This window comes from Balaenoptera ricei, chromosome 2 (genome assembly GCF_028023285.1).
Source record: "Balaenoptera ricei isolate mBalRic1 chromosome 2, mBalRic1.hap2, whole genome shotgun sequence".
Classification (NCBI taxonomy): Eukaryota; Metazoa; Chordata; class Mammalia; order Artiodactyla; family Balaenopteridae; genus Balaenoptera; species Balaenoptera ricei.
In genome coordinates, this window is record NC_082640.1 from 39,162,577 (window position 1) to 39,172,747 (window position 10,171).

Below are 10,171 nucleotides of genomic sequence, written 5' to 3' on the forward strand. Positions count from 1 at the left end.
GGGGAGGAAGAGAGGCTGTTGGAGAGAAATGCAAGGATGCGCAGAAACAGGAAAGGAATGCCAGAGACCCTGACGCACCAAGGAAAAGCGAAGCATGTAAGGGGGTTCTAGAGAAAAAGAAATGTGGACAAGTATCAAGCGGTGAGCTTCCATCAGCCGTAGACAAAACTAGGGTTTGATTGCATGACAGCTGCATCTTGTGGCTATTAGGACTTTGTAGCTAATGAATTTTTAAATTCATTTTTTGAATGACTATTGCATTTTTGCATCTATAAGCACAAATACAATATGAATCTGATGCTTCGTGGCACTTACTCCTAGGCCCAAATAAATGAGATCAACAGCTATGACCTTCTTATATACTCTGGCCAGATCTCACCATGGAACCATGGCATCAAGTCCACCTTAGGTCCCAGATCAAGTCAGAAGTCCAGTTCTGCAAAAGTCACCCCAGGCTTCTTGAGGATCCCTGGCTTAATAAGGGCATGTATAGTTCAGGCTAGAAGTTCTCCACAGAGTTGTGTCAGAGCCAGTTTGAGAGATGAAGAAAAGAGACATGGTAAAATTCATTCAGCTTAGGGGGTGGTGTCGTTTAATTGTTGTTCTTTCTTGCCTCCCATCTTCCACAATTGAAGGAATAGGACCACTGAGTCCCACTATTGTGCCTACAGAGTAAAATGGTCGACCAGGTCCTAAGTTGTGTGTGTGTGTGTGTGTGTGTGTGTATGCGTGTGTGTATGTGTGTGTGTGTCAAAGGAATAGCAGCCATACAGCTACCAAAGGGACACTTACAATTTAATTCAAAAACAGAAAATTGACAAATGAGAGTGACTTAAAGCCTAATAAGCAAATATGTATATATGAGAAAATTAATACTCAATAAAACTCCCTGATTGAGAGGTGATAAATGACAGATGCAGAGGAGAGAATGGTTAGCACTGAGTGGAGTGAATCAGGGGAGACTAAGAGGGCAAGGAAAGTCTATGAATTATCTGGGGGATAAATAAATAGAAATTACACTGGAGGGGCAGAGGGCTTCCTCCCCAAGTACCCTCAGTCTGCAAATCAGTTGTTGCCTGTGCCCAGGTGAGCTGGGTCCCACTGCCTGTCCAAATCTCACACCCGTAAATTTTCTCCCCATCACTGGCCCCTCTGCATGCCTTAGATGGAAACGTGGCTTTTCCAGAGTCAGAAGCCAGAGCACAAGGCCCCTATTCACCCCGCTGGGTTTGAAATTCTCCTCTGAAATTCCTTTAACTGCAAACGCCTTCTCCCAAGTACACTGTGCATCTTTTCAAATTTCAGACATAAACAGCCGTGTAGCCCCACCTGGCCACCCCCTCTCGCCCTCCTGATAAAAATAGAAAGGGCTGAGGTGGGGAAAGCCGTGGGCACACTGGGGTTTTGTGGATCAGCTGTTTGCACGAGTGTTCCTGACCCCTCTGCCTATTTTGGGAAGGGGTTTCTCTTGGGGGAGCTTGGAGCTGGATTCTTGGGGGATTTGTCATCCCTGGCACCTTGGCCCCTTCCATTCCGGGCCCAAGACGCATCTCTGTGGTTGTGTGTTTAACTCTGTGTCCCAGGGAGAAACACCTTTACCTGTGGTTATTGGCTTGGGTGTCAACTCTGGTGACTGTGGGGGATGGAAAAAGTGGTGGCAAGAAGTGCGGGGAAGCAGCTCGTTTGCAGAAGCCACTGGTGTGAAAACTGTCACCAGGCCCCCAAGGCAGGCACCATGACCCCACGAGCAGGTGAAGGGCTTTTAGAGGTAACAAGCTCTTACCTTGTACACTTGGTTCCGCTGTATGGGACAGGGGTGAGTGAGCAGTGCAGGGCTAACTGGCAAGTTCCCTGAGCTTGGCCTTATGAGACCTGTTCTAGGTCCAGCTGTACTGTTTACCAACGATGTGACCTTGGACCTCAGTTTCCTCCTCAGTAAAAGAGGAATTGCAATATTCCCATAGAAAGATGCAGATGGGATCCTGCTGCTTCTCTGCTTACAACCATCCAGTGGCTTCTGGTTGCATTCAGGACACCACGGCCAACAGAGCTTGAGCGACCTGGCCCTGCCTCTCTCACCTCATCGCCCCACGAGTCACCTTACTCTTCCCCTCTGTGTTTTGGCTCCATTTCATCTTCAGGTTGTACTTTATTATTTTTTTTTATAGATTGATTTATTTTTGGCTACGTTGGGTCTTCATTGCTGCACGCGGACTTTCTCTAGCTGCGGTGAGCAGGGGCTACTCGTCGTCGCTGAGTGCGGGCTTCTCATTGCGATGGCTTCTTTTATTGCCAAGCACAGGCTCTAGGCACGTGGGCTTCAGTAGTTGTGGCGCGTGGGCTCAGTAGTTGTGGCACACAGGCTTAGTTGCTCTGCGGCATGAGGGATCTTCCCAGACCAGGGCTTGAACCCATGTCCCCTGCATTGGTAAGCGGGTTCTTAACCACTGCGCCACCAGGGAAGTCCCTCAGGTTGTACTTTAAATATCAGAGAGGCCTTGCCTGACCACCCAACTTCTCTGCCTCCCCCAGTTTCTATTACGACATCTCATTCCTTCCCTTCCCGGTCTAGACCATGCCTTGCTGGTGTGTATTTTGAGCTGTTTACTTGTGTAGTGTCCACCGCCCTCTCTTACCAGACTCTGAGCTTCAGGAGGGTAGGGACACATATTGTCAGCTCCCATCTCAGTGTGGGGCGTTGCAACCTCCCAATCGATATTTGTTGAATGAATGAGTAGGTCTAGTTTGCTCTCCTTTGTATCTGCTGTGTCTGGCACATTTAGAGAATCTAGAAGTGAATCATAATAACTCACATGCATTGAGCACTCTGTGTTAGGCACTGTTCTAAGCATTTTATGTGTAGTAACTCATTTAGTAACCATAGTAATCTTACTGTTTGTTAATGGCCCTCACAACTTATTCTTGTTTTACAAAAAAAGAAACTGAGGCCCGGAGAGGTCAAGCCCCTTGCTGCAAATCATAGCTAGTGAACGGCAGAGCAGAGACTCAATGCCAGACAATTAGGTCCCAGAGATTGTGCCTTTAACCTCTCACCATCTTGCTTGAATGAGGAGTGAGTGAAGGAGAGCAACTAGCTCATTGCAGGGGCTCATAAACATTCATGTATCCTTTCCCCCTCCCTGTCCACTTAGTTGAAAGGGTCAAATTAGAGCTATATAAGACAGTAAGGATGTGTAAGGTACATAATCTCTAAGGGTGTGTAGGGTAAGGCCTCTGTACCGATCAGCCAGCCTCTATCAGCCAGGAGAATTTCCTGGGCATGGTGAGGTTAGGAGAAGTCTAAATGACAGGAGAGAAGGGTGATGACAGGAGAGAAGGGTGATGACAGGCCAAGGCCATGGGCTGAGGCTTGAGCTGGCAAGGGTGGGGAGCAAAAATGACTAGAAGCTACAAATCGCATGAGATAGCATGTTAGACAATTGATGGGAGAAGAGGTGTACCGCTAGGATGCATTAGGACGAGAAGCTGAAGATGATGACCCAGCAGGGCCGTCAAGTCAGGACCCACAGATGGGAGTTCTCCTTTTCCAAGATGAAACCACAGAAGATGTAAAGTTAGTTTTTCTTGAGTCAAACCTGGCAAGAAGTGTTGGAGCTCCGGAGTCTGATGTCAGACGTCAGTTCATATGTCATGGTTCAACTTCTGCCATTTGCTTGGCAGCCTAAAGTTTGCCACCTGTAGCTGCCTAACCCTGACTCTAACACTGAACCAGAATCTACCAAATCCGGAAGAGCTGGCATCTTTGACTCAGAGAAGATTATAGATTTGGAGTCTTCAAGCTGGGCAGGATTCTGTGACATCCTTACTCTTTCATTGTGTTAGGACTGAGGTGTTGACTTGGACCCCAAATTAAAAGTGGATGATGGGGAAGCAAAGCAGCATGGGTCACTGGGAATAGTGATATTGACCTTGTGCTGTGCTGGTTGGCCTTTGGCCCATGTTTCAGTCAGGATAGGCTGGGTTATGCTTCAGTAACAACAGTCCCCAAATCTCAGTGAGTTGAAATAACAAAGATTTAGTTCTGGCCCACGTCCACTGTGGATAGTTGGGAGCTTTGCACCAGGTCGTCATCCTCCAGGTCAGGCTGATGGAACAGCCACCATCTGGAACATTACAGGTTTCCATGGCAGAGGGGGAAAGAGAGCCCTGGAATGTTGTGTATCAGTAGTTAAATGCTCCAGCCCAGAACTGGCACACGTCACTTCTGGTTACAACTTACTGGCTAGAACTAGTCATGTGACCCCATCCAGCTACTGTGGGAGAGGAAGTGTAATCCTATGTGCCAGGTGGATGAAAAGCTGGAATATTGTGAAAGGCATGATTACTGTCTCTAGTCAGTATCTCAGTGGTCGAATAAGGTTTGGGTTCCACCTGGCTATTTCGGTCACTGGGATCCCTTCTTTAGGGGTCAGAATATCTCCCAGAGTAGGTAAGGGTGATACGGTGCATGGGGGGCTGGGGGTGCAGCCTGGATGGCCCCATTATTGGATCCTTGTTGCCAGAACAGCCTTCATACTCTGACAAGGGTCTTGGACATTTGGTGGAACCCCATTTAGTGCCCATTTGCCTGTGGTCTAGACCCACTCTTCTGGAAAGAAAGGAAGGCAGCCTCCTCCTTGTGTTCCTTACCTGGGCATTTGGGACCTGGAGGCCCCACTTAAGATGTGTTCAAGTCTTTGACACAAGATGGTGGGTTCAGTGTGCTTGCCAGGGTGAGGGCTCCTCTTCACTCTAGGATTGTTAGCTCTGCAGAACGCCCCTTTCCTTCCCCATGGCTTTCTTCCTTGTCTTCTGGGACCAGATCTTGGAGGCCACTTGGCTCTCCAAAAGGTGGAGGCATCACTGGAGTTGGTTGTGGTCTTGCCAGCTGTTCCCATTTGGGGACACTCTTGCAGGCTTATCTGCTCAGCTGGTCAGTGAGGAGCTCTGATGACACCTAAAAATGATACAAACAAGGAATGATTATAAGAAAAGAATGGAGCATCTTGTGCGGTGAGAGCAAGGATGCAGGGAGGCACACCTGGAGCCACAGGGCTCTGCTGTCCTAGTCGCAGCTTGGCCCTGGCTCCAGGAAGCCTGCCCTTCCTCACTCAGCAGAGGAGGGAGACGCTTCCTGGCTTATTGGGACCAGGGGAGGATATAGGCTACGAGATTCCAAGCTGTCTCCTTAAGCAAGGCACACAGAACAAAATCCAAGGGTTTGTGCTGGGACTAAGGCCTGAGAAGCCTCAAATTGCTTCATTTTTGGTCCAGGGAAGCCATGGGGCCTTGGCCTGGGTCCATCCGTGAGAATCTAGGAGTTGAAATACTGTGGCCTAGGAAGAGCCAGGAATGGGGAGTGGAGGTGGGGATCAGGAGCCAGGTCATAGGAGAAGGCCTAACCATCCATAGCACCCCTGCGCTATGTAAGATAGGGCTCACCTGGAGGCAGGTAAAGGCTTCATGAGGAACCAGAGCTAGAGCAGATGCAGGAAGGGACCAATGATTCAAGTCAAAGAAGTAGAGCCCTGGGAACATGAACGCCTGGCTGGAGCTGTGGATTGGAACCTGGGGTGGAGGAGTCAAGAGAAGGACAACCAGACAGCTTGTCTACAACAGGGACCTTATTGAAGGTCATGTCTTGTCATTGGGGCTTTGTTGGTGAAGAATCTAGGGAAGGCATTGGCATGACTGGCACATGGCATAGCATGGGCAAAAGACAGGAGGCAGAATAGAATGCCTGGAGAGGCCACCCTGAGTAAGCTTGACTCGAATGGGGAAGGGCCCAAGAGGACCCAGGACACACTAAGGGGTTCTGAGCAAGAGGAAACTGGCATTGATATTTCTGCATGTAAAAACCCTGCCCCATTGTCAGGGCCCAGCTCAAATGCTACCCCATCTAGAGAGTTCTACCATAATCTAGGGTCAAAATATACCTTCTTCTATGATTCTGTATCTGTCAGTTCTTGTCATAGGTGCCTTGTGCTCGAGTTAGTTACGGCTGTCTCTCCCAACAGCCTGATCTCCCTGTGGACAGGACCCCACCACAGGGGACTCCCAGCTCAGCACCTGGCTCTCAGGTATCTGAGAAGCCAAGGGGAAGGTAGCAGGACATGGTGGGTCCTTTCCCCATCTTCCAGAGTGCTGCTTCTCCAGGGACGTTCCAGGACCACCTGCCTTCCAGGTACTTGGGCTGTTTGTTTAGAATTCACCCCAGACTTGCCAAATCTGACTTTCCAAGGTTGGCCCCCCAAATCTTCACTTTTTTGCTTTCTTTTAAAATTACTGTTGGGACTTCCCTGGCTGTCTAGTGGTTAAGACTTTGCCTTCCAGTGCAGGGGGTGCGGGTTGGATCCCTGGTCAGGGAGCTAAGATCCAACATGGCTCGTGGCCAAAAAACCAAAACACAAAACAGAAACAATATTGTAACAAATTCAATGAAAACTTTAAAAATGGTCCACATCAAAAAAAAATTAATGTTAATGAAGCATAATTTATGTATAACAAAATGTACCCATTGTAATAAAGTTTGATGAGTTTTGGTAAATTTACACAGTCATGTAACCATCATCTCCATCATGATATAGAGCATTTATTTCACACCAGAAAGTTCTCTTTTGCCCCTTTGCAGTCAATCAACTACCCCACTTGGCTCCAGATGACCACTTCTATTTGTTTCCAGAGATTCGTTCCAGAATTTCATATAAATGGAAACATGTGATGTGGTAGGTTGAATGGTAGTCCCAAAGATGTGTCCTAATCCTTGGAACCTGTAAATGTTACCCTATTGGGAAAAAGTGTCTCTGCAGATGGGATTAAGTTAATGATTTTGAGATGAGGAAATACTTCTGGATTATCTGGGTGGGTCCTAAGTGCCATCACAAATGTTTTTATAAGAGAGAAGTAGAGGGAGATTGAACACCACACACACACAGGGGGAAATCAGTGTGAAGACGGAGGCAAAGATTAGAGTGATGTGGCCATAAGCCAAGGAATACTGGCAGCCACCAGAAGCTGGAAGAGACAAGGAATGGAATCTCTCCCAGAGCCTCCAAAGGGAGTGCAGCCATGCTGACATCTCGATTTCAGTCTTCTGGCATCCAGAACTCTGAGAGAATAAATTTCTGTTGTTTTAAGCCACCAAGGTTGTGGTAATTTTTCACAGCAGCTCTAGGAAATTAATGCATGTAGTATGCAATTTTTTGTGTCTAATTTCTTTTGCTCAGCTTGATTTTAATATTCCTCCATGATATTTGTGTTCATAGTTCATTTTTCTTATTTTTAGTAGTATTTCACTGTATGGATATTGCACAATTTGTTTATTCATTTTACCTACTGTTGAATATTTGAATAGTTTCTAGATTCAGAGTATTATGAATAAAGCTGTTATGAACAAGTTTGTGTGTGTGTGTGTGTGTGTGTGTGTGTATGTGTGTGTACATGTATTTTATTTCTCTTGGGCAAATATCAAGGGGTGGAATTCTTGGGTTATACTATAAGTATATGTTTAACTTAATAGGAAACTATCAAGTTCTTTCCCAAAGTGGTTGTACCATTTTGGATTCCCATGAACAATGTACGAGAGTTCCAGTTACTCCACGTTCTCACCAACACTTGATTTTGTCAGTCTTTTATTTATTATATATGTATATGTATATATAATAAATAAAAATATATAATTCAACTTTAATTAAAAAGTTATGATCTATATATTATATATAATCTATAATAAATATACATATTTATACTAGAGTTAGTTATAGGTTATATTTAATAAATATATATGTACTATATATAATAAATATACTGAATATATGTAGTACACACATAAATTCCGAAAAACACTTACTTGTTAAAAAAATGCTTCTTTTTTTCCAAAAAAAAAAAGTTAAAAAGTTCATGATAAGTAATGTACAAAGGTGATACTTTAATATTACCGGAAGATTGAAAATACTAGTAGTTTTAACTATAGAAATATCTAAATATGAACCAAATGATATTTAGTGTAAAGTGTAGATATTTAGTGAAGTGTAAAGTTGTAGACTTGAAATCTTTCGTTTTTATTTTCTTAAATTTTGTGTTAAAAACCAACATAATTCTTCAAATGTTATGGTCAAAAAATATGGAATGCTTCCCAAATTTGCATGCCATCCTTTCACAGGGGCTGTGCTAATCTCTGTATCATTCCAATTTTTGTACATCAGTCTTTCAGATTTTCGTTATTTAAATGAATGTATAGAGGTACTTCACTGTGGTTTCAATTTGCATCTCCCTAAATAAGCATTTTTTGGTGTGCTTATTGGTCATTTGTATATCTTTCTGAAATGCCTGTGCAAATCTTTTGCCCATTGTGTGTGTAGGAGGTGTTGTTTAATTTCTTAGTGAACTTTAAGAGTTCTTACTGAACTTTACAAGTCCTTTGTTGAATATAAATATTGCAAATATTTTCTCCCAGTCTATGGCTTTCCTTTTCATTTCCTTGACAGTGAATTTCAAAGACTGGAAGTCTTTAATTTTGATAAAGTTCAGATTTCCAGTTTTTTCCCTGTAGAGTTAGTGTTTTTTGCGTCCCACCTAAGAAATCTTTGCCTACCAAGGTCAGAAAGATATTCTCCTGTTTTCTTCCAGAAGTTTTATAGTTTTAACTTTTATGTTTAGGTCTGTGATACATCTTGAGTTATTTTTTGTGTGATATGAGGTAAGAGCTAAGATTAACTTTTTTTCTTACAGATAGTCAGATTTTTCAGCACCATTTGTTGAAAAGACTAGTTTATCCCCGTTGAATTACTTTGGCCCTTTTGTTGAAAATCAGCTTGTAGGTTGTTTACCCATTCATCCATGGACGGGTCATGTGTTTTTGAAGCTACTTGATGATATTACTTTTTAGATTTCTTTTCCCAAATGGTTTGTGGTTCAAATCTGCATTTTTACCGAGCACCTTTGGTGATTCTTGTACTGGCTAAAGTATGAGACCCTTGGATCATAGGGCATTGGTTCCTAATCAGGAATAGAAATGATAATCACCCAATGCCAGGGCTCCACCTTCAAAGGGCCTGATTTAGCAGGTCTAGAGTAAGCCCCCAGAAGAAAACTTCCCCGACTAAGAGCTATTGATTCTTTGCTTAAGAACAATGGATACATCCTCTCCTTTTCATTCGTGTGTTCCTTAGACACATAATGACTGGCTCTTCTGCTGGGCTCTGGTGTGCCTCAGTGAACAAGGTTTGATTGAACAAGCAAACAGGCCAGTGCAGCCCCGTGTGTGCAGATGGGTCCGACAGAGCCTTGTGGGAAGAGTGGGTGAATCTGGTGGTCCTGGGTGCCACTGTGGATGCTGCAGTTTGGAGATACAGGGAGCCTCTCTTTGTCCTGCAAAGACCCCCATGAGGCCTAGCTACACCCCGTGCTGGTTAGCGTCTGAGCGTGAATTCCTTCTTGAGGTTAAGACCGCATGTCACGTTCCCTACACTTGTGAACTTTCTGGCTCTGTCTTGGGACGGCTACGTCACGCTGTCTCCAAGTGCTCTGTCCCTAGTGGAAAGTTTTGGTCTCTGGAGGTGCTGAGAGAAGGCAGCTCTGTTGGGTCTGGTGGATTCTGTGACTGCTGAGCTGTCCGCATAACTTGGTCTCGGTCCACCCTGCCCTGTTTGTTTGCCGTCTGGGTCACTTCTCCTAGTAGGGTTGACTGTCCCTCTTGCCCAATTTCACACCAGACCTGAAGCCATTTGGCCTTTCTTCCCCGCCTCCTCCACCTGATCAGTGCTTCTGGGCACGTTGTCCAGCCTGATTGCTCAGAATGTGCAAACCCAGCTCAATAGACCGGGCACCCAGGCCCTGGAGGCATTAACCAAGCTCAGCTTTACATGGTTTTCTTTCTGGTCTGGGCTAGAGCCCTGCAGTTCTGTAAGGAGAGGGGAGCCTGTTTGCTGTTCCATAGAATGGTCCAGAAACTCCAGCAACTGGCTGTTGCCCTGGAAGTGGAGGTAGCCTGGGTGCTGGGGCACAGCTGCTTTAGCTCTGAAATTGGTCAGAAGCAGTGGTTCTCAGCCCTGGCTGCACACAGGTATCACCTGGAGAACTTTGAAAGCTCCTGGAGCCCTGGCTCTATCCCAGAGCAATTCAGCCAGGATCTCTGGAGGTGGGATCGGGGGTTACAGTATCTGTAAAGTTC

At 45.3% G+C, this 10,171-nt stretch overlaps 1 pseudogene; it reads right to left on the reverse strand.

Moving 5' to 3' along the window:
• Positions 1-8,116: 8,116 nt before the first annotated feature.
• Positions 8,117-8,216, reverse strand: LOC132361291 (U6 spliceosomal RNA; annotated as a pseudogene).
• Positions 8,217-10,171: the final 1,955 nt, after the last annotated feature.